Source organism: Salmo salar, chromosome 08 (assembly GCF_965601325.2).
Source record: "Salmo salar chromosome 08, fSalSal1, whole genome shotgun sequence".
Lineage (NCBI taxonomy): Eukaryota > Metazoa > Chordata > Actinopteri > Salmoniformes > Salmonidae > Salmo > Salmo salar.
Genome location: NC_138298.1, coordinates 27,884,686 through 27,903,875, shown reverse-complemented (window position 1 = coordinate 27,903,875; position 19,190 = coordinate 27,884,686). Strand labels below are relative to the sequence as shown.

At 42.3% G+C, this 19,190-nt stretch overlaps 1 pseudogene; it reads right to left on the bottom strand.

The window, feature by feature from the left end:
* Window positions 1-17,979: 17,979 nt before the first annotated feature.
* Window positions 17,980-18,678, bottom strand: LOC145881471 (ecto-ADP-ribosyltransferase 4-like; annotated as a pseudogene).
* Window positions 18,679-19,190: the final 512 nt, after the last annotated feature.

Below are 19,190 nucleotides of genomic sequence, written 5' to 3'. Positions count from 1 at the left end.
AAGGTCTGGGGAGTTTCCTGGCCATGGACCCAAAATATCGATGTTTTGTTCACCGAGCCACTTAGTTATCACTTTTGCCTTATGGCAAGGTGCTCCATCATGCTGGAAAAGGCGTTGTTCGTAACCAAACTGTTCCTGGATGGTTGGGAGAAGTTACTCTCGGAGGATGTGTTGGTACCATTCTTATTAAGCTTTTTTTTCCGGATACCCCAAACAATCGGAAAGGGGATTCATCAGATTAAATTACTTTACCCCAGTCCTCAGCAGTCCAATTCCTGTACCTTTTGCAGAATATCAGTCTGTCCCTGATGTTTTTCCTGGAGAGAAGTGGCTTCTTATCTGCCCTTCTTGACACCAGGCCATCCTCCAAAAGTCTTCACCTTACTGTGCGAGCAGATGCACTCACACCTGCCTGCTGCCATTTCTGAGCAAGTTCTGTACTGGTGGTGCACCGATCCCGCAGCTGAATCAACTTTAGGAGACGTCCTGGCGCTTGCTGGACTGTCTTGGGCGCCCTGAAGCCTTCTTCACAACAATTGAACCGCTCTCCTTGATGATCCGATAAATGGTTGATTTAGGTACAATCTTACTGGCAGCAATATCCTTGCCTGTGAAGCCCTTTTTGTGCAAAGCAATGATAATGGCACGTGTTTTCTTGCAGGTAACCATGGTTGACAGAGGAAGAACAATGATTCCAAGCACCACCCTCCTTTTGAAGCTTCCAGTCTGTTATTCGAACTCAATCAGGATGACAGAGTGATCTCCAGCCTTGTCCTCGTCAACACTCACACCTGTGTTAACAAGAGAATCACTGACATGATGTCAGCTGGTCCTTTTGTGGCAGGGCTGAAAAGCAGTGGAAATGATTTGGGGGGGGGGGGGGATTCAGTACATTTGCATGGCAAAGAGGGACTTTGCAATTAATTGCAATTCATCTGATCACTCTTCACAATATTCTGGAGTATATGCAAATTGCCATCAAACAAACTGAGGCAATAGACTTTATGAAAATTAATATTTGTGTCATTCTCAAAATTTTGGTCCACGACTGTATGTACATTTCTGACCCACTGAAATTGTGATACAGTGAATTATAAGTGAAATAATCTGTCTGTAAACAATTGCTGAAAAAATGCCTTGTGTCACACACAAAGTAGAAGTCCTAACCGACTTGCCAAAACTTTAGTTTTTTAAACAAGACATTTGTGGAGTGGTTGAAAAATGAGTTTTAATGACTCCAACCTAAGTGTATGTACATTTCTGACTTCAACTGTATGATATTAAATATGAAAATAATTTTTATTAAAACAACAACAGAGGTGGGTACACTTTCAGTTATTGTGAAATCTTTCATCATCACCTTTCAATGCCTTAGCTATGAATTACAAATGTTTATACATATTCAGATGGAGTTATCTTTCTAGAATGTGTAAATTATGCCAAGTTATTTAGCTACATTCCCACCACAGCATGCAGAAAGTCAAGAAGAAGCAGTGGAGACAGGTGGACATGTTCCATGCCATGGAGGACTGGGGGCAGGGGTGGCTATCTGCCAGGCTGCCAAGTTTAGGCATATTTTGTTTTTAGGAGATTACCACATGTATGTGAATTTTATCTGCTTGTAACAGTTTTATTTTCTTATCTACCAAGGTGCATGGTGTACCTCGGCAGACCCCCTGTCGGTTCAGCCATGGTGGTCGCAGTGGACCACCTACATTGCTTGCACGGAGGATGAAAATTCTCTGTAGCAGTATTATATCTACTGCTCCAGCCATGGGTTCCCCTTCACCAGACAGAGGCTGATTTAAATCTGTCGGTATCTGGTGTTCAATGGGTTTAGGTATGTAGAATGCTGGACAGACTGTTCTCAATGTGTGTGATGTAAATGTGGATGTGTATTGTGATGCCAAAATAAAAAATGTCATCCTGGATGGACAATTTACATTCTACTCTAGGTTTCGGCACCCAGGGAAGACAATCCCACCACTGGGGAAGAGGTGGTGGGAAATGTTCAGGAGGAGACACAAGAATCTGAGCATGAGGAGGCTGGACACCCTGGACAGGGTGAGATCTGAGTGTGCCACACGTCCGACCATGGACACCTTCTTCACTTCTTATGAGAAGCACTTGTAGGAGAGTGGGTTGAGGGAGAAACCCAGACAAATCTATAAGTATATACATCTGGATTTCGTAACGGTCAAAGCAGGCACAAAGTGCTGGCCCCCTGGGGAGTGAAACACATGTACCAGCAGGCTCTGGGGACCAAGGAGCACATCACCGAGCTGGACTTTTTCAGAGAGAAAGGAGGAGACAGAGAGAGATGACGTCCCCCCCCCCGGATAAAGTAATCCTTCTACCCCCCCCCCCCCCAAAAAAAGATTTAGATGCGCTATTGTAAAGTGGTTGTTCCACTGGATATCATAAGGTGAATGCACCAATTTGTGAGTCGCTCTGGATAAGAGCGTCTGCTAAATGACTTAAATGTAAATGTAATGTAAATGTTTATCATCTACCCCAAGTGTTTCCCCTGCGGCCACAACACACTGGGAGCCCCCCCCCCCCCCCCCAAGCCTTGTATGGACGGTCAAACAGAGGCTATATTGACGGGGACCTGTTCAGGAAGTGGTATGAGCACTTCAATAAGTATACAGTGAAAAAGCGCCCTCTCCTTCTCTTCGATGGGCACAGGATCCACATGGACCCGGAGGTGATCGCGGCAGCACTAAGGGAATACTTCTTTGTCTTCCACCACACTGCATCCATGCCCTGTAGCCTCTGGACGTTGCATAGTTTGGCCCTTTAAAGGCTGAGTTCTCCAAGGTAGCTGGAGACCTCAGCCATGTTGACCACTCCTACATGGTAAACAAATCAGAATTTGCCAGAGTATTACGTTACCCGTACCAGTGCAGCAAGGACATGCGCTATGTGGTGGAAGGGTTTAAGAAATGTGGCCTCTTCCTTTTTGACGCTTCAGCCATTGAATTGTCCCGTTTAATGCTGCCTTGGTCCCTCCGTGTCCCACCACCGCCTCTCCTGGAATAGCAGCACTGTGCCGTCCACCAGCACCTCCTCCCCAGCGACTACAGGACGACCCCCAGCCCCTGCTCCAGTCCCAGCCCTACAAGAGCACCCCCTAATAGAGGGGCTGATAGTGAAGGACCTGGGGCACATCCAAACTGTCCTGAAGTATCGGCTATACCAATACAGAAGACTCCCAGTGGTCGCGGCATGCCTCACCGGGAAGGAATACACGTGGCAGGAGAGGGGTGAGAGGGCAGAGGAGAAAGAGCATCGGGCAGCCCTCAGAACACAGAGGGCACAGGAGAGGGCTGCTATGGATGAGACTATTGATGCCATCGCCTCTGCTGGACGCCCCACAGGAATCCCTCCTGACAGCTGCGTCACCACCGACAGTGCCTCCCAGTGTGCAACACCTGTAGGAGCCGCCGGAGCCTCCAGCTGCAGAAATAGGCCACGTGCCTGCTCTCTCAGCCACACCATTGTCGGCCCCTCAGCCCCACCACCACAAACACTAGCTCCTCCAAGCCATTGTCGCCGTTTTCATCCACCACCACGATGCACACCACCCCCCCATCTGTCACCACCGACGCGGCCTCCTCTGTCTCCATCCAACTACTTCCTCCATCTCCCCTAGTCACACCACCACAGCAGCCTTGTCTGGTGTCCCTGCACCCTGCAATTTGACTACAGCCACCTCACATGTTAAATTACAAAAAAAAATGTTTAAACATTTTTCTCTCTTTACATAGCACCAGCCCTCAAGGCATATCCACCTCCTCCAAAACTTCTGCAGCTTCCTACAGAGGTATTGGTGTAAAAAGTTACATTGTTTTCATGAAAAATGCTCTGTCTAACACTACTTTTTCTCTCTGTAGCACAGAAAGGAAGATAACAGCTCAGCAGCCACCTGTCATGCCACCCATGGCTCCACCCTCAGGTACTTCATCATCTGGTTGTTTTTCTCTCTCAGTTGTGTCAATTACTAGTATTGCTCCAGTACTTCTACATTTACAAACCATGTTAATCAGTTTGAGTTTTTTATTATTATTTGTTTTTTAAAACAAGACACCACCTGCAGTGCTCACTGCGGAGAGCATTATCTGCCAGCAAGCTCCCCGCAGGAGTGTGAGTCCGAGGTGTCATGGGTGTGCTGTGACTTCTGACAACACTAGTTCCACTGCAGGTTTTATTGTGCTTTCTGCATGAAGGAAAAAAGGAAACCGCACACTGCTCTTGATAGTATCACTGATATTTAATAAGCTTACGTATCGGCCTAACGGCCTTCGTCAGACGAAAACCCATTTTTTTATAAAATCCTGAAGTGGTATCGATATATTGACGATATTTTTTTGCATATGGGAAGGAACTGAACAAGAGCTGTCAGATTTTATGGCACTACTCTATGACATTGATCCCAATCTCAAATGTACTATTGAAAGTGACACTCAACGCGTTCATTACCTCGATATGTGGATTGAGAAATCAAATGGAACCCTGTTTACAACTCTGTATAGAAAAGAAACGGACAGAAATACTCTATTACAGGGGGACAGCTTCCATCCTGAGCCATTAAAAAGAGGACTTCCTAGAAGCCAGTTTTTCAGACTGCGCCGTATATGCTATTCCAATGATGATTATCTAGAAAAAGCAGCGGAGATGCGCATTAGGTTTCTAAGAAGAGGCTATTCGCCACAATGTGTGGATGAAGCTCTTCATTAGGCATTGGGAAAAACACGAGATGAATTGTTACAAAAAAGACCCGCTAAAGCAAAAGAACACTCCGTAATGTTCACAACCACATATACTTTGAATTCGCGAAAAGTGGGAGGTGTGGTCAAGAAACACTGGCATATTTTATCATCGGACCCAGCTTTGCCGACTGAATTTAAAAATCCACCACTCATTGTGTATAGGAGAGGTCGCAATTTACGCGATAAATTGGTTCATGCCAACTGCCAGCCACGAAAGAAAATCAGCCAGGCTCTTTTACGCCCTCTACCAAATGGTAGCTATAAATGCAGAGGATGCGCACAGTGCAACAATATGATGAAGTGTGAATATTTCTGCCACCCACACACAGGAAAACGGTTTCAAATTAACGATATCATCACGTATACCACCACCCATGTTATTTACATTATTAAATGTCCATGTGGGCTCTGCTATGTCGGTAAAACCTCCCGCTCTCTCAAACAGAGAATTAGTGAACATAAAAGTTCAATCAGGAGAAACGACAGGGATTATCCAGTCGCAGTACATTTTAATGACCAAAAACATGACATTTCTACCTTTAGATTTTGTGGTATAGAGAAAGTTAAGATATCAGACAGGGGAGGTGATATTAATAATACTCTGAGCAAAAGATAATGTTTTGGGATTTTTACCCTCCAGACATTATTTCCTAAAGGACTTTTAATGATGAAATGCCTATGTATGTTATGTTGTGAATTTGAAATATGTCCCTATTTAAGATTACTCTGATGTTTTTCGTATGATGTACCCAATGATTAATGAGAACTTGCTATGTCCTCATTGTGGTTTTATGGACGTATTCAATGCGTCTTATTTATACACTTTTGTAATATTTGTGAAATGCCTCTACATAGAGGTGCTGTTTGCAGAAAATTCACAAAAGCTCTGACGAAGGCCGTTAGGCCGATACGTAAGCTTATTAAATATCAGTGATACTATCAAGAACAGTGTGCGGTTTCCTTTTTTTCCTTCATCCTGTTTCAACTGTTGCCATGCACCTGCAACAAGATTGCTCAGATGTGCGAGTGCCTTTTGAATATTGTGCTTTCTGCAACAATATAGGGATGGAGGCCAATATTTAATTGTTTGTTTTCATATGCAATTATTTATTAGGAAACATTTTTTCTAAATTACGTCTAAAATATAATATATATATTTACTCAACCCATCTTGTGTATTTCTTACTTTACTTTCCAAGTGCATCTCTGCAACAAACTCCAACAGTGTTTTCATTGTGCATGTCAATGCACATTACTGAAATTAAAGTTGTATTTTATGTAAATGAGTCATACTCATTTATATTTTAGTATTAATCTGTTATCTACTTTCTCAAAACAAAAGGTTAATCTGTAAAACAAATTGAGACATTATTTGGTTACAAAACTGAAGAGGATGTTGGTGAAGAACCCTTTCGAAGAGTCCACAGGAGGGTGCACTGGGCTATGCATTTAAAAGTTGATGGGCAATTCATTTTCTTCTAAACCAGTTGGCTAGCCAACTAGTCAACTATCTTGTAAACACTTCGGAGACGAAGTTGGTGTTTCTTTTATGAACAAAATTGAACGTATGTCTTGTAATTGAATAAAATAGTAAGGTGGCCAATAACTGGGGAACGTATGCCGATAATACGGGACGTATTTTTTTGCAAAACTGCTTATCGAAAAGCTGGTAGTAGTAGTAGTAGTATTTCCACTGAAGTGTCAAACAAGGTAATTGCTAACCCGTTAGCTAACATTTTACGACACCAATAATCACAAAATATTGATGGCTTGATCACAGGATAACACAGTTGAAGGTAATATATTTCTTAAACCCTGATGAATATGCCGATAATACGGGGTTCCACGCTAGTAGTATGATAGTAGTAGTAGTAGCAGTAATAGTAGCAGTAGTAGTACATTAATAGTAGAATAGTAGGAGTAGTAATAATATAGTAGAAGTACAAGTAGTAGTATAGTAGACCATAAGCAAATAATGAACATGAACCTGTGGAACGGTTGTTAAGACACTAACAGGTTACAGACAGTAGGCAATTAAGGTCACAGTTATGAAAACTTAGGACACTAAAGAGGCCTTTCTACAGACTCTGAAAAACACCAAAAGAAAGATGCCCAGGGTCCCTGCTCATCAGCGTGAACGTGCCTTAGGTATGCCGCAAGGAGGCATGAGTACTGCAGATGTGGCCAGGGCAATAAATTGCAATGTCCATACTGTGAGACACCTAAGACAGCGCTACAGGGAGACAAGATGGACAGCTGATCGTCCTCACAGTGGCAGACCACGTGTAACAACACCTGCACAGGATTGGTACAGTTGAACATCACACCTGCGGGATAGGTACAACTGCCCAAGTTACATCAGGAACACACAATCCCTCCATCAGTGCTCAGATTGTCCGCAATAGGCTGAGAGAGGCTGGACTGAGGGCTTATAGGTCTGTTGTAAGGCATGTCCTCACCAGACATAACCGGCAACAACGTAGCCATTGGGCACAAACCCACCGTCACTGGACCAGACAAGACTGGCAAAGGTGCTCTTCACTGACGAGTCGCAGTTTTGTCTCACCAGGGGGGATGGTCAAATTTGCATTTATCGTTGAAGGAATGAGGGTTACACCGCCTGTACTCTGGAGCGGGATCGATTTGGAGGTGGAGGGTCCGTCATGGTCTGGGGCGGTGTGTCACAGCATCATCGGACTGAGCTTGTTGTCATTGCAGGCAATCTCAACACTGTGTGTTACAGGGAAGACATCCTCCTCCCTCATGTGGTACCCTTCCTGCAGGCTCATCCTGACATGACTCTCCAGCATGACAATGCCACCAGCCATACCGCTCGTTCTGTGCGTGATTTCCTGCAAGACAGGAATGTCAGTGTTCTGCCATGGCCAGCAAAGAAACCGGATCTCAATCCCATTGAGCATGTCTGGGACCTGTTGGATCGGAGGGTGAGGGCTAGGACCATTCCCCCCAGAAATGTCCAGGAATTTGCAGGTGCCTTGGTGGAAGAGTGGGGTAACATCTCACAGCAAGAACTGGCAAATCTGGTGCAGTCCATGAGGAGGAGATGCACTGCAGTACTTAATGCAGCTGGTGGCCACACCAGATACTGACTGCTACTTATGATTTTGACCCCACCTTTGTTCAGGGACACATTATTCAGTTTCTGTTAGTCACATGTCTGTGGATCTTGTTCAGTTTATGTCTCAGTTGTTGAATCTTGTTATGTTCATATAAATATTTACACATGTTAAGTTTGCTGAAAATAAACGCAGTTGACAGTGAGAGGACGTTTCTTTTTTTGCTGAGTTTATATAATCTCATGCAAACTTTCGTTTCTGACAGGAAATCTATTTTATAAATTGACAGTGACATGAACATTTGCGATTCAGTTGGTTATACATGTTGAATACTAATCAGAGAAGTAGATGATAATAAAGAGACAGTAGCATTGAAGTATTAATAATGTATTATCTGTGACCTGTTCTTCTCTGCTGTTTATAACAACCAACTCTCCTCCCATTGTTCTGCACTGCCGCTGACCGGCCCCAGAGCTGTCCATCGTGGAGGAGACATAGTAACAGCTGGTGCCAAACTTCCACCATCCAGATAGACATGGTTTCTCTGAGATAAACACAACAGAACAGCAGGCATTCAAATGCCTACAAAGATACAACATCTCTTGTACTGTATGTACTAAATTAAATGAATGAACTCCACTCACCATAGAACCGAACCCTGGTCTGTAGCTGGTCTCTCTCCTCAGTCATGCTGTTGTAACTGGTCTGTAGCTGGTCTCTTTCTTCAGTCACATTGTTGTAACTGGTCTGCAGCTGTTCTCTCTTGTTAGTCAGAAGGCTGTAAATGGTCTGTAGCTGGTCTCTCTCTTCAATGGTGTTGTTGTAACTGATCTGCAGCTGGTCTCTCTCGTTAGTCAGAAGGCTGTAACTGGCCTGTAGCTGGTCTCGCTCTGTTGAGTTGCGATGACCAATGACTCCATCTGTAAAAAGGAAGAGTTAATCATAAATGTAATTACCACACCATTGATGATTAAGTATGATTAAGTAGGCTACATAAGTCTCAGTGACAACATACTAAACTTACAGTAGACAGACAGGCCTATGATCCCAGCCAGTAGCAGAACACACAGCAGCCCCAGACACACCGCAGCAATTCCAGAGGGTCTCTTCCACCACTGAACATGTACTGTATCACAAATTATTAAAGAAAGTAAAGTAATCTTTAGTAATGTGTTTTACTGTATCATCCAGGATTGGGACCAATAAAGATATAGTAATACAGGGTAATCTCACCTGTTTAATGTAGTGTGTGTGTGTGTGTGTGTGTGTGTGTGTGTGTGTGTGTGTGTGTGTGTGTGTGTGTGTGGTGTGTGTGTGTGTGTGTGTGTGTGTGTGTGTGTGTGTGTGTGTGTGTGTGTGTGTGTGTGTGTGTGTGTGTGTGTGTGTGTGTGCGTGCGTGCGTGTGTGCATGCATGCAATCTTACCTGAAGCAACAACTCCATCTCTTGGACTGGGCTTGAAGGCTCTTATGTTGGAATATAATTGGCCATCAATGTCTGTGTTCTTCATTGCATCAGGCTCATCGTCTTTAAATCCATCTGAATTTTCATAGACTCCCTCTGACATCTTAACACACTTGTGGTAAAATACTCTAATATACGTCTGTAGCTGTGTCTTCTCCCTGCACTGTCCTTCGTCTGTGTGATTTACTGTAGTGACACTATTTTTTAAACTTTCAACCACAGTGATGGGGAAACTGGTCAACACGTGACTTGCACCAGCCTTAGTTTCTAATCTGAACACGTTTGTTTCTCACAGTGCTCATCAGTTTTAAACATATGATTCAACTGAAGTGATAATATACTACATGATATGACTCTATATCATGCTATATGATGTATGTATGAATTCACAGGGTCCCAATTTTGGATAAATACACATATACCCTACATATATCCTGACTAAGTTTACAGCACCCCAGCCTTCAAATGGAGAGACAATTATGTCTTGCACTCTGACAGGCGGTGCAGGAGGAAGTTGCCACAAGACACTGATCTTTGGTCCGTTTTGAATTTCCACCACAAATGGTTAAAGTTAGGATTTGGGGAGGGAAACCTGCTTCTAGATCTGTACCATATTGGGTCTTTGTTCTATCTATGCTGACTGTGAAGAGATACTCAGAATGAAAAAGCAGAAGTTCTGATAATATCTCCATAGTTTCAGTTTGACAGACTTTATAGAAATAAGAATAAAAACTCTTCACATGTTAAGACAAAAAGTTAATATTTCCACCCTTTTATTACAACATAACATATACATACTGGTTACATCTAATGACAACTCCCTCTGCACTGACTCCACTGTTCCACATGACATCTACCTACATGAACTATTATACAACTCTATAGCTCTACTCTATTCCACTGGAGGAGAGAAAGCATCACAGAGATCCTTAAATACAGGGACAGAGTCAAAGGTGGCCCTCTGGTGGATGTAGTACTAACTACAGGTAGAGGGAGGTTGATTTTTTTTTACTTATCCATTATTTTACCAGGTAAGTTGACTGAGAACACATTCTCATTTGCAGCAACAACCTGGGGAATAGTTACAGGGGAGAGGGATGAATGAGCCAATTGGAAACTGGGGATTATTAGGTGACCATGATGGTTTGAGGGTCAGATTGGGAATTTAGCCAGGACACCAGGATTAACACCCCCACGATAAGTGACATGGAATCCTTAATGACCTCAGAGCGTCAGGACACCCATTTAACATCCCATCTGAAAGACAGCACCCTACACAGGGCAATGTCCCCAATCACTGCCATGGGGAATTGGGATATTTATTTAGATTTTAGACCACAGGAAAGAGTGCCTCCTACTGGCTCTCCAACACCACTTCCAGCAGCATCTGGTCTCCCATCCAGGGACTTACCAGGACCAACCCTGCTTAGCTTCAGAAGCAAGCCAGCAGTGGGATGCAGGGTGGTATGCTGCTGACGATGATGACAGAACGATGATGACAGTTGATGACAGAATAAAGGATGAAAGTAAAGCAAAGTAAAAGTAATAAAAGGATGGGAGTAAGGAAAGTACAGTTGAAGTCGGAAGTTTACATACACCTTAAAAAGATACATTTAAACTCAGTTTTTCACAATTCATGACATTTAATCGGAGTAAAACTTCCGTCTTAGATCAGTTAGGATCACCACTTTATTTTAAGAATGTGAAAAGTCAGAACAATAGTAGAGAGAATTTTTTATTTCAGCTTTTATTACTTTCATCACACTCCCAGTGGGTCAGAAGTTTACAAACACTCAATTCATATTTGGTAGCATTGCCTTCAAATTGTTTAACTTGGGTCAAACGTTTTGGGTAGCCTTCCACAAGCTTCCCACAATAAGTTGGATGAATTTTGGCCCATTCCTCCTGACAGAGCTGGTGTAACTGAGTCAGGTTTGTAGGCCTCCTTGCTCACACATGCTTTTTCAGTTCTGCCCACACATTTTCTTTAGGATTGAGGTCAGGGCTTTGTGATGGCCACTCCAATACCTTGACTTTGTTGTTCTTAAGCCATTTTGCCACAACTTTGAAAGTATGCTTTGGGTTATTTTCAATTTGGAAGACACATTTGCGACTAATCTTTAACTTCCTGACTGATGTCTTGAGATGTTGCTTCAATATATCCACGCAATTTTCCTCCCTCATGATGCCATCTATTTTGTGAAGTGCGACAGTCCCACCTGCAGCAAAGCACGCACACAACATGATGCTGCCACCGCCATGCTTCACGGTTGTGATGGTGTTCTTCGGCTTGCAAGCGTCCCCCTTTTCCCTCCAAAAATAACAATGGTAATCATGGCCAAACAGTTCAAAAAAAAATTCATCAGAATATAAATATTTAACATTCATAGAAATACAAGTGTAATACATCAAAATAAAGCTTAACTTCCAACAAGAATTTTGATCTGAGTGTTCTCAACCACGAGATCCGTTTCGGCACCTTCGCCTCAATCACTTTAAGATCCGACTTAACCAACTTTGAGAATGTGTTTTGCTTTGAGATCCACACTTGCTTTGGCGCTGAGCTAACTTCTTACTCAGCCTTTCCTGAAGAGAGAGAAGTTTTAATTCCGCCATATGAGATTTTTGAAGTCACCAAAATCCAGACAAAGTCACGAGTGAATAACCTGTTGTGTGAAGTCATCTACACACTAAAGAGCAAGGGAGTAGACAATGATCTGAATTGCAAAATTATTTTGAGTGGAGGAGAATCAATCATCAGAGCATTAGATACAGGCTACATAATTCTCTATATTATGTTGATAACTGTATATTACTGATCATTACCAACGTACGATGAGAAGTAGCCTGATCTGACACAGCTGCCCCTGTTACAATGAGGCTTGTACGAACTTGAACCCAGTCACAGAGAAACATAGCAAGCAGAGGTAAGGGTAAATCCAGATCTTTACTTAAAATCTAGGCAGAAACAAGGCTTCAGCACCAGAGTGCACAAAACAAAACATAAGACCTCAGCAACGCAGCAGGCCAACTGAGGAACCAAAATAGCCAGGTGAACAGAAAAGGTAATTAAACACAGGTGAAAATAATGAGAACAATCAGGGTAACCTGGGAATGAGAAAACAAGGCAAGGGTGCCCTCCAGCGGCAACCCAAGGAAACACACTCAAAATAACTCAGGAACTGTGACAGCCCCAGCTTCACAGTGTAGAGATCCTGGCTGTGTTCCAGGTCAGCTACATTGCAGACGCATGCCTAATCTCACGCCTGGATAGGCCTTTAACAAATCAACTAACCACATAATTTAGGAATCTGATGCCCACTACGCTGTCGATGACGTGGCACACAACTATTTGTTGATAAAATGCAACGTCTGCAATGTATTCGGCCTGAAATGCAACCCCTGTTAAGGCTTGTTTTAACCTGCATTGACTGCTACTATTAAAATTGTTGAGATTAAATGTCTTGGTCATGTGTAATAATTTCTTGACATTTGCTGTCATGTACACCTTGACCACGGCTAGCTACAGTACACCTGGCAGTTTTTGAGTTTTGGAAGGGGAGGGATTTTTCGGCCACACGTTGCACAAGACTTGCAAAGAAAGGGGGGAGGGGCGCTACCAAAGATGATCCTTCCTGGTTACACCACTAGTCCAACATCTCAACCAACACTAGTAACTGTCCAGAGGCCAGCGCTCACGCAATAATTGGTTCTGTGTTGCCGAGATGAAGCCAAAGAGAACCAGCCACTATCATCACATACACATCTGAGTGACATTGTGGCTCACATGATAAAGCTTCTTTCACATTACACCATTTTCAATATCCTTAAAATCACCTTATGTGCCTGACTGTCATGCCTAATGGCTGTACAAAGAAATGACTTCCTTCACATTACATGGTTTACAAAATCCTTCAGTTTTATTACGTTTCACACTATGCGAGTCTTGACAGGATTGCGCGTGTCCCGTTATGTCTAATCTGAAATGAATTATACCAGACAAGCTGACTCAATTGAACCTAAGGTCAGTTCGTAACTGGTTGGAAGAATAACAAGAGTGAGGAGAAAATAAAACTTGGAGGGCTCTCTGAGGCTGAGTGAGAGGGTTGGGTGAGAGAGCACTGAGAAGGGTAAGTCGTTTCCTGTGTCTGTGAGGTCAGGGGACGTACGCCTCTCAGAGTAGGAGTGCTGATCTGGGATCAGTTTGGGCTTTTAGATCATAACGATAAGATTATATGGACAAGGGATCCTAGTTCAGCCCCTGAGCTCCGTACTGCTCTATCAACCAATCACAACCAGGAGAGAGTGGGAGGAGGAGACAAAACCAAGATGAATGATACAGCTACAGTATCAATTCTAAATACCATGCTAGCCTTTTCATGCAAGTGATATTCTGTCGTTTCATTAAGTAAGTTGTTCACCTGGAAAAACTGGTTTGAGAGACTCAGTCAAGCATAACCGACACACGTTGATAACGTGTAAGAACAATATAGGCCATAGGTTAATAGAGAGAAAGGACTATATCTAGGTACTGTCTGGTATGTTGTTCTAAAATATGACTAAACACACTGGCCACATCCAACTCCCCATACTAACTAGTAGGCTGATAGATATGAGAAAATACAACATTTTATAGTATGTGCAATGTCTTCTATTGAGTCACAATCATTTCAGTGTTTAATCTAGTTTTTTTGCTACATGCTATTGAGGAAGAGAATTGTCACTTCAGACCCAGATGATAATCAGCTGATTATGAAGTTGTTTAGTTTGTCTGGGAGCAAGACATTGTGGTCCGTGACGGGGCTGGTTTTCTTTTTGTAGTCCGTGATTGACTGTAGACCCTGCCACATTCCTCTCGTGTCTGAGCCGTTGAATTGCGACTCTACTTTGTCTCTATACTGACGCTTAGCTTGTTTGATTGCCTTGCGGAGGGAATAGTTACACTGTTTGTATTCGGTCATATTCCCGGTCGCCTTGCCGTGATTAAAAGCAGTGGTTCGGGCTTTCAGTTTTGCGTGAATGCTGCCATCAATCCAAGGTTTCTGGTTGGGGAATGTTTTAATAGTCGCTGTGGGTACAACATCACCGATGCACTTGGTAATAAACTCACTCACCGAATCAGCGTATTCATCAATGTTGTTGTTCGACGCTATCCGGAACATATCCCAGTCCACGTGATCGAAGCAATCTTGAAGCGTGGAATCGGATTGGTCGGACCAGCGTTGAACAGACCTGAGCACGGGCGTTTACAGTTTTAGTTTCTGTCTATAGGCTGGGAGCAACAAAATGGAGTCATGGTCAGATTTTCCGAACCATCAATACTGATGGGGTGGAGGGAATCAGTAACATAATGGTGAATATAAACACAATATTGATGGAGGGAATCAGTAACATAATGGTGTATATAAACACAATATTGATGGAGGGAATCAGTAACATAATGGTGAATATAAACACAATATTGATGGAGGGAATCAGTAACATAATGGTGGATATAAACACAATACTGATGGGGTGGAGGGAATCAGTAACATAATGGTGAATTTAAACACAATAATGATGGGGTGGAGGGAATCAGTAACATATTGGTGAATATATATTGTATGTAGCTCGCCAACTTTTAATATGACATGGAGCAAAAATTCCTGTTAGCTAAATAAATGAATGATCCAGCTATGGTGGTCATTTGTGTCATGTCTGACTACAGCAGTGTTGCTTGTCCATGTGCTAGCTAACAGCAACAAACCGTCGACGAGTTAGCAAAACTTGGTGTCAGAATCCAGCAGTGATCAGCTGGTGGTTGCATAGTAACGGTGTCACCAGCCCGAATTCTAATAGAGCTGGCACCAGTTGTGAAACTGGGCTGCACTGGACCGGGTTTCCCACGTCCCAGTTCCAATTTGAAAATGTCATTCGATCCGGCTCTAATTTGGTCCTAATTTTAAGGGCCAGTGATAGAGCATCTACAGATGGACTATACAAAAAAGGTGTTACCAAATGAAATCACAGATTACAATGTTTACAGTATTTGTCATACTTTTTGCACTATGAAAATGTTGCACTTTTTCTGATGTCACCACTGTAATGATATGATAGACTATAATGATATGATAGTTGAATTTTCCAGACTGGAGCGTGATAGAGGTAGTTTTGCATTGTTCAGCTTCAGGACTTGAGTTTTGCAGACTGTAGCCTAGTGGTTACAGAGTTGGACTAGTAACCAAAAGGTTGCAAGTTCAAAACCCTGAGCTGACAAGGTACAAATCTGTCATTCTGCCCCTGAACAAGGCAGTTAACCCACTGTTCCTAGGCCGTCATTGAAAATAAAAATGTGTCCTTAACTGACTTGCCTAGTTAAATAAAGGTCAAAAAAAAATACCTGGTCAGATTTCTTTACAAGCAGACATAACCACAAACCATGTTCCCACACTGAAGCACCAAGATATGGAGATCTTTATGTCTGAAAATGTACACATGCATGAGGATGTGCACAGCTCTACTTTGGTTCACCACAGGGCCATTTGAAACTAAAAGTGATGCTGCTGACAAAGAGTTAACGCTCCCCCTTTATGTCTTTGACGCTGCCCTCGACCCCAAGTTAACCACTGCAGTGTGTCAGTCAGTTGTCATGGTCACCGTCTCTCATGTTGTCACTGGATGAGTTCCATCCATTTCTCAGTAACATTGGTGGCAGAATCAAGCATCCCATATTGAATACAATACAAAAAAATAGAACATGCTAATTGTTATACTAGTGTCAAAGCAAAAGTTATTGTTAAAGTAACCTGTGGATAGACAGTAAACGTTAAGACAGTTAACCTGTGGATAGATAGTAAACGTTAAGACAGTTAACCTGTGGATAGATAGTAAACGTAAGGACAGTTAACCTGTGGATAGACAGTAGATGTTATGACATAGATAGACAGTATATGTTATGACAGTTAACCTGTGGATAGACAGTACATGTTAGAAAAGTGAACCTGTGGATAGACAGTAGATGTTAGGACAGTTCACTTCCACCCTATGTCCTCTGTCTCTGCTAGTCAACATGATGGCTGCTGAATGCTTCTTTCATAACAAAGTCCCTCCCCATCTCTCATCCAACCCCAATCATGACGTTGGCCATGTTCCAGGCTGACTACATTAAAGTCGCCTTCCAGATTTCACAACTCCTGGATAGGTGTTAAACATATCAGTTAACCACAACATACGATATAGCAATCTGATGCCCATTGGTTGCTTTGGGCAGCCTGACAACAATATAGTAGGCCTGGAATGAGACCGCTCTCTCCTCGTTGTAGTTGATATATTGAGCAGTACTGAGCTCTGACCTCACAGACTCAGGAAACTACTAACCCTGCTACTGTTCTCCCTCCCATCTCACTCTGACCTCACAGATACAGGAAACTACTAACCCTGCTACTGTTCTCCCTCCCACCTCACTCTGACCTCACAGATACAGGAAACTACTAACCCTGCTACTGTTCTCCCTCCCATCTCCCTCTGACCTCACAGATACAGGAAACTATTAACCCTGCTACTGTTCTCCCTCCCACCTCACTCTGACCTCACAGATACAGGAAACTACTAACCCTGCTACTGTTCTCCCTCCCATCTCACTCTGACCTCACAGATACAGGAAACTACTAACCCTGCTACTGTACTCCATCCCATCTCACTCTGACCTCACAGATACAGGAAACTACTAACCCTGCTACTGTTCTCCCTCCCATCTCACTCTGACCTCACAGATACAGGAAACTACTAACCCTGCTACTGTTCTCCATCCCATCTCACTCTGACCTCACAGACACAGGAAACTACTAACAATACTACTGCTCTCCCTCCTTCCCTACCTCCCTCCTGACAGTCAGTTTCCTCTTCTCTCTCTGTTTAGCCTGCCTACCTGTTTCTCTCTGGCCTGAATTTTATTTCAAAGCCCTTGGTGCTGATCTGCAGTGAAGTTGCTTTCAATGTGATGGAATATTATCCTCTGTAGGTTTATTAAAACAGTGGATAAAGAGGACAAGAGATGTCATTATAATATTTCATGCTTTTCTTTATTGGTTTCAACACCAGGTCCAGTGCACGATAACACATCAGAAATCAACAAATGACCATACAATGTCAAGAGGCCAACAGTAATCATTACAGGTTAAACAAGATCATTGTATTACAATAGAAAAATGGATGTTAACAAATGTCAACAAATAACAAAAATACCATTACATTAAATGTCAACAAATAAGAGAAAAGCAACATTTGTATTGAATTACTTCTCTTTGTACATTGATGTGGGAGAATCAGTAACATAATGGTGAATATAAACCCAATATTGATGTGGGGGAATCTGTAACATAATGGTGAATATAAACACAATATTGATGTGGGGGAATCAGTAACATAATGGTGAATATAAACACAATATTGATGGAGGGAATCAGTAACATAATGGTGAATATAAACAAACACAGTGCACATACTAACAAATGTCAACGAATCACAAATTACAATTTGATTCAATGTCAACAAATTACTAAACAATATGAAGAAAAATAGCCTTGATCTTAATCTGAGGCAGCAATATGGGTTAAACAGTTTTCACAGGATGATTACAACTGAAAGAAGGAATGTAAACATTTTTAATTACTGTATATCACTGAATGATCAGTGATATACAGTAATTATCAACATAATATAGAGAGTAATGTAGCCTTTTCCTGATGTGCGGTTGAATGCAGAACAGCTGCTTCTCAGGTTTGATTTTGCTCCATTTTGCAACTTGCAATTCAAGTCACTCCGAACTCCAGTGCTCACTAATATGTAGATGACTTCACACCACCGTTTTTTCTCTGGTGGCTTCGTCTGGATGTTGGTCACTGTGAATACCTCATAGGGAGGAATTAAGACTTCTCTCTCTCTCCTGTAAATACAGAGTAATAAAATATGTCAGCTCCAAAACATGTGAAGATCTCAAAGCAGGACTTCGTTCCAAATGATCTAGTTATGTTTTTCTTCTCTAGAGCGCTCGAGGTGAAGGTGCCGAAACAGATAGTTTTGTTGACAGCGTTCTGATCAAAATCTACTTTGGTTCACGGTGGGTGGTCCTACATGTTGTTCCACTTTGTTTGAGCATTTGAATGGCCTCAGTTAGATAGAAGTGCAAGGAATGGTACTGGAACGTTGTCCCATAATTACATCTACATCTAAGTTGTCTGTTGAAGTCCGGGTAGATATTGGGCTTTCATTTGTGTACACATCGATAGATGGTTTGGCTTTTTCTTCTGCTTCGTTCCAGGCATTATTGAAGTCTGAATTGGTATTCTTCTCAAGTGGGAGGTAGACTGTGTTCACCTCATTGTGCATGTTGTTACTGCAGCCAACGTATTGATAATCAATAGATGTAGTGGCCATTTCCAGTGAGAAAGGCTTCTGTAAAAGTACAATTTAGTTTCAATACATTACTTCACAAGACTTACCAGTTCTCTTTTTCTCCCATTGAGAACAATGTCTGCTAACTCCTTTGTGCAATAGATTTGGGTCGTTCCATAAATAAAGTGCCTTTTATGTCCTTGTAACATTGTGTGTAAATTTTGATAAAACACTACATTTAACAGTTTAATCATATACAGCTACACTCTAACTAAACAGATTATATTTTTTAAATTCACATTCTCTTTCACACACAATAAGCTTCCATTCCCCCGTCACAAGTGGAGTTATGGCTGATTTAAGATCGTCCACCCTGTTACCTTTTAATTGTCATCTTTTATACAGGTTTTTATTACATTAACCTCTGGAGATGGGAAAACATATTTTTATGAAGATAAACATGTGTTCTTTATGACAGAATGTTAAAATTAGGTGAAATAAATAGT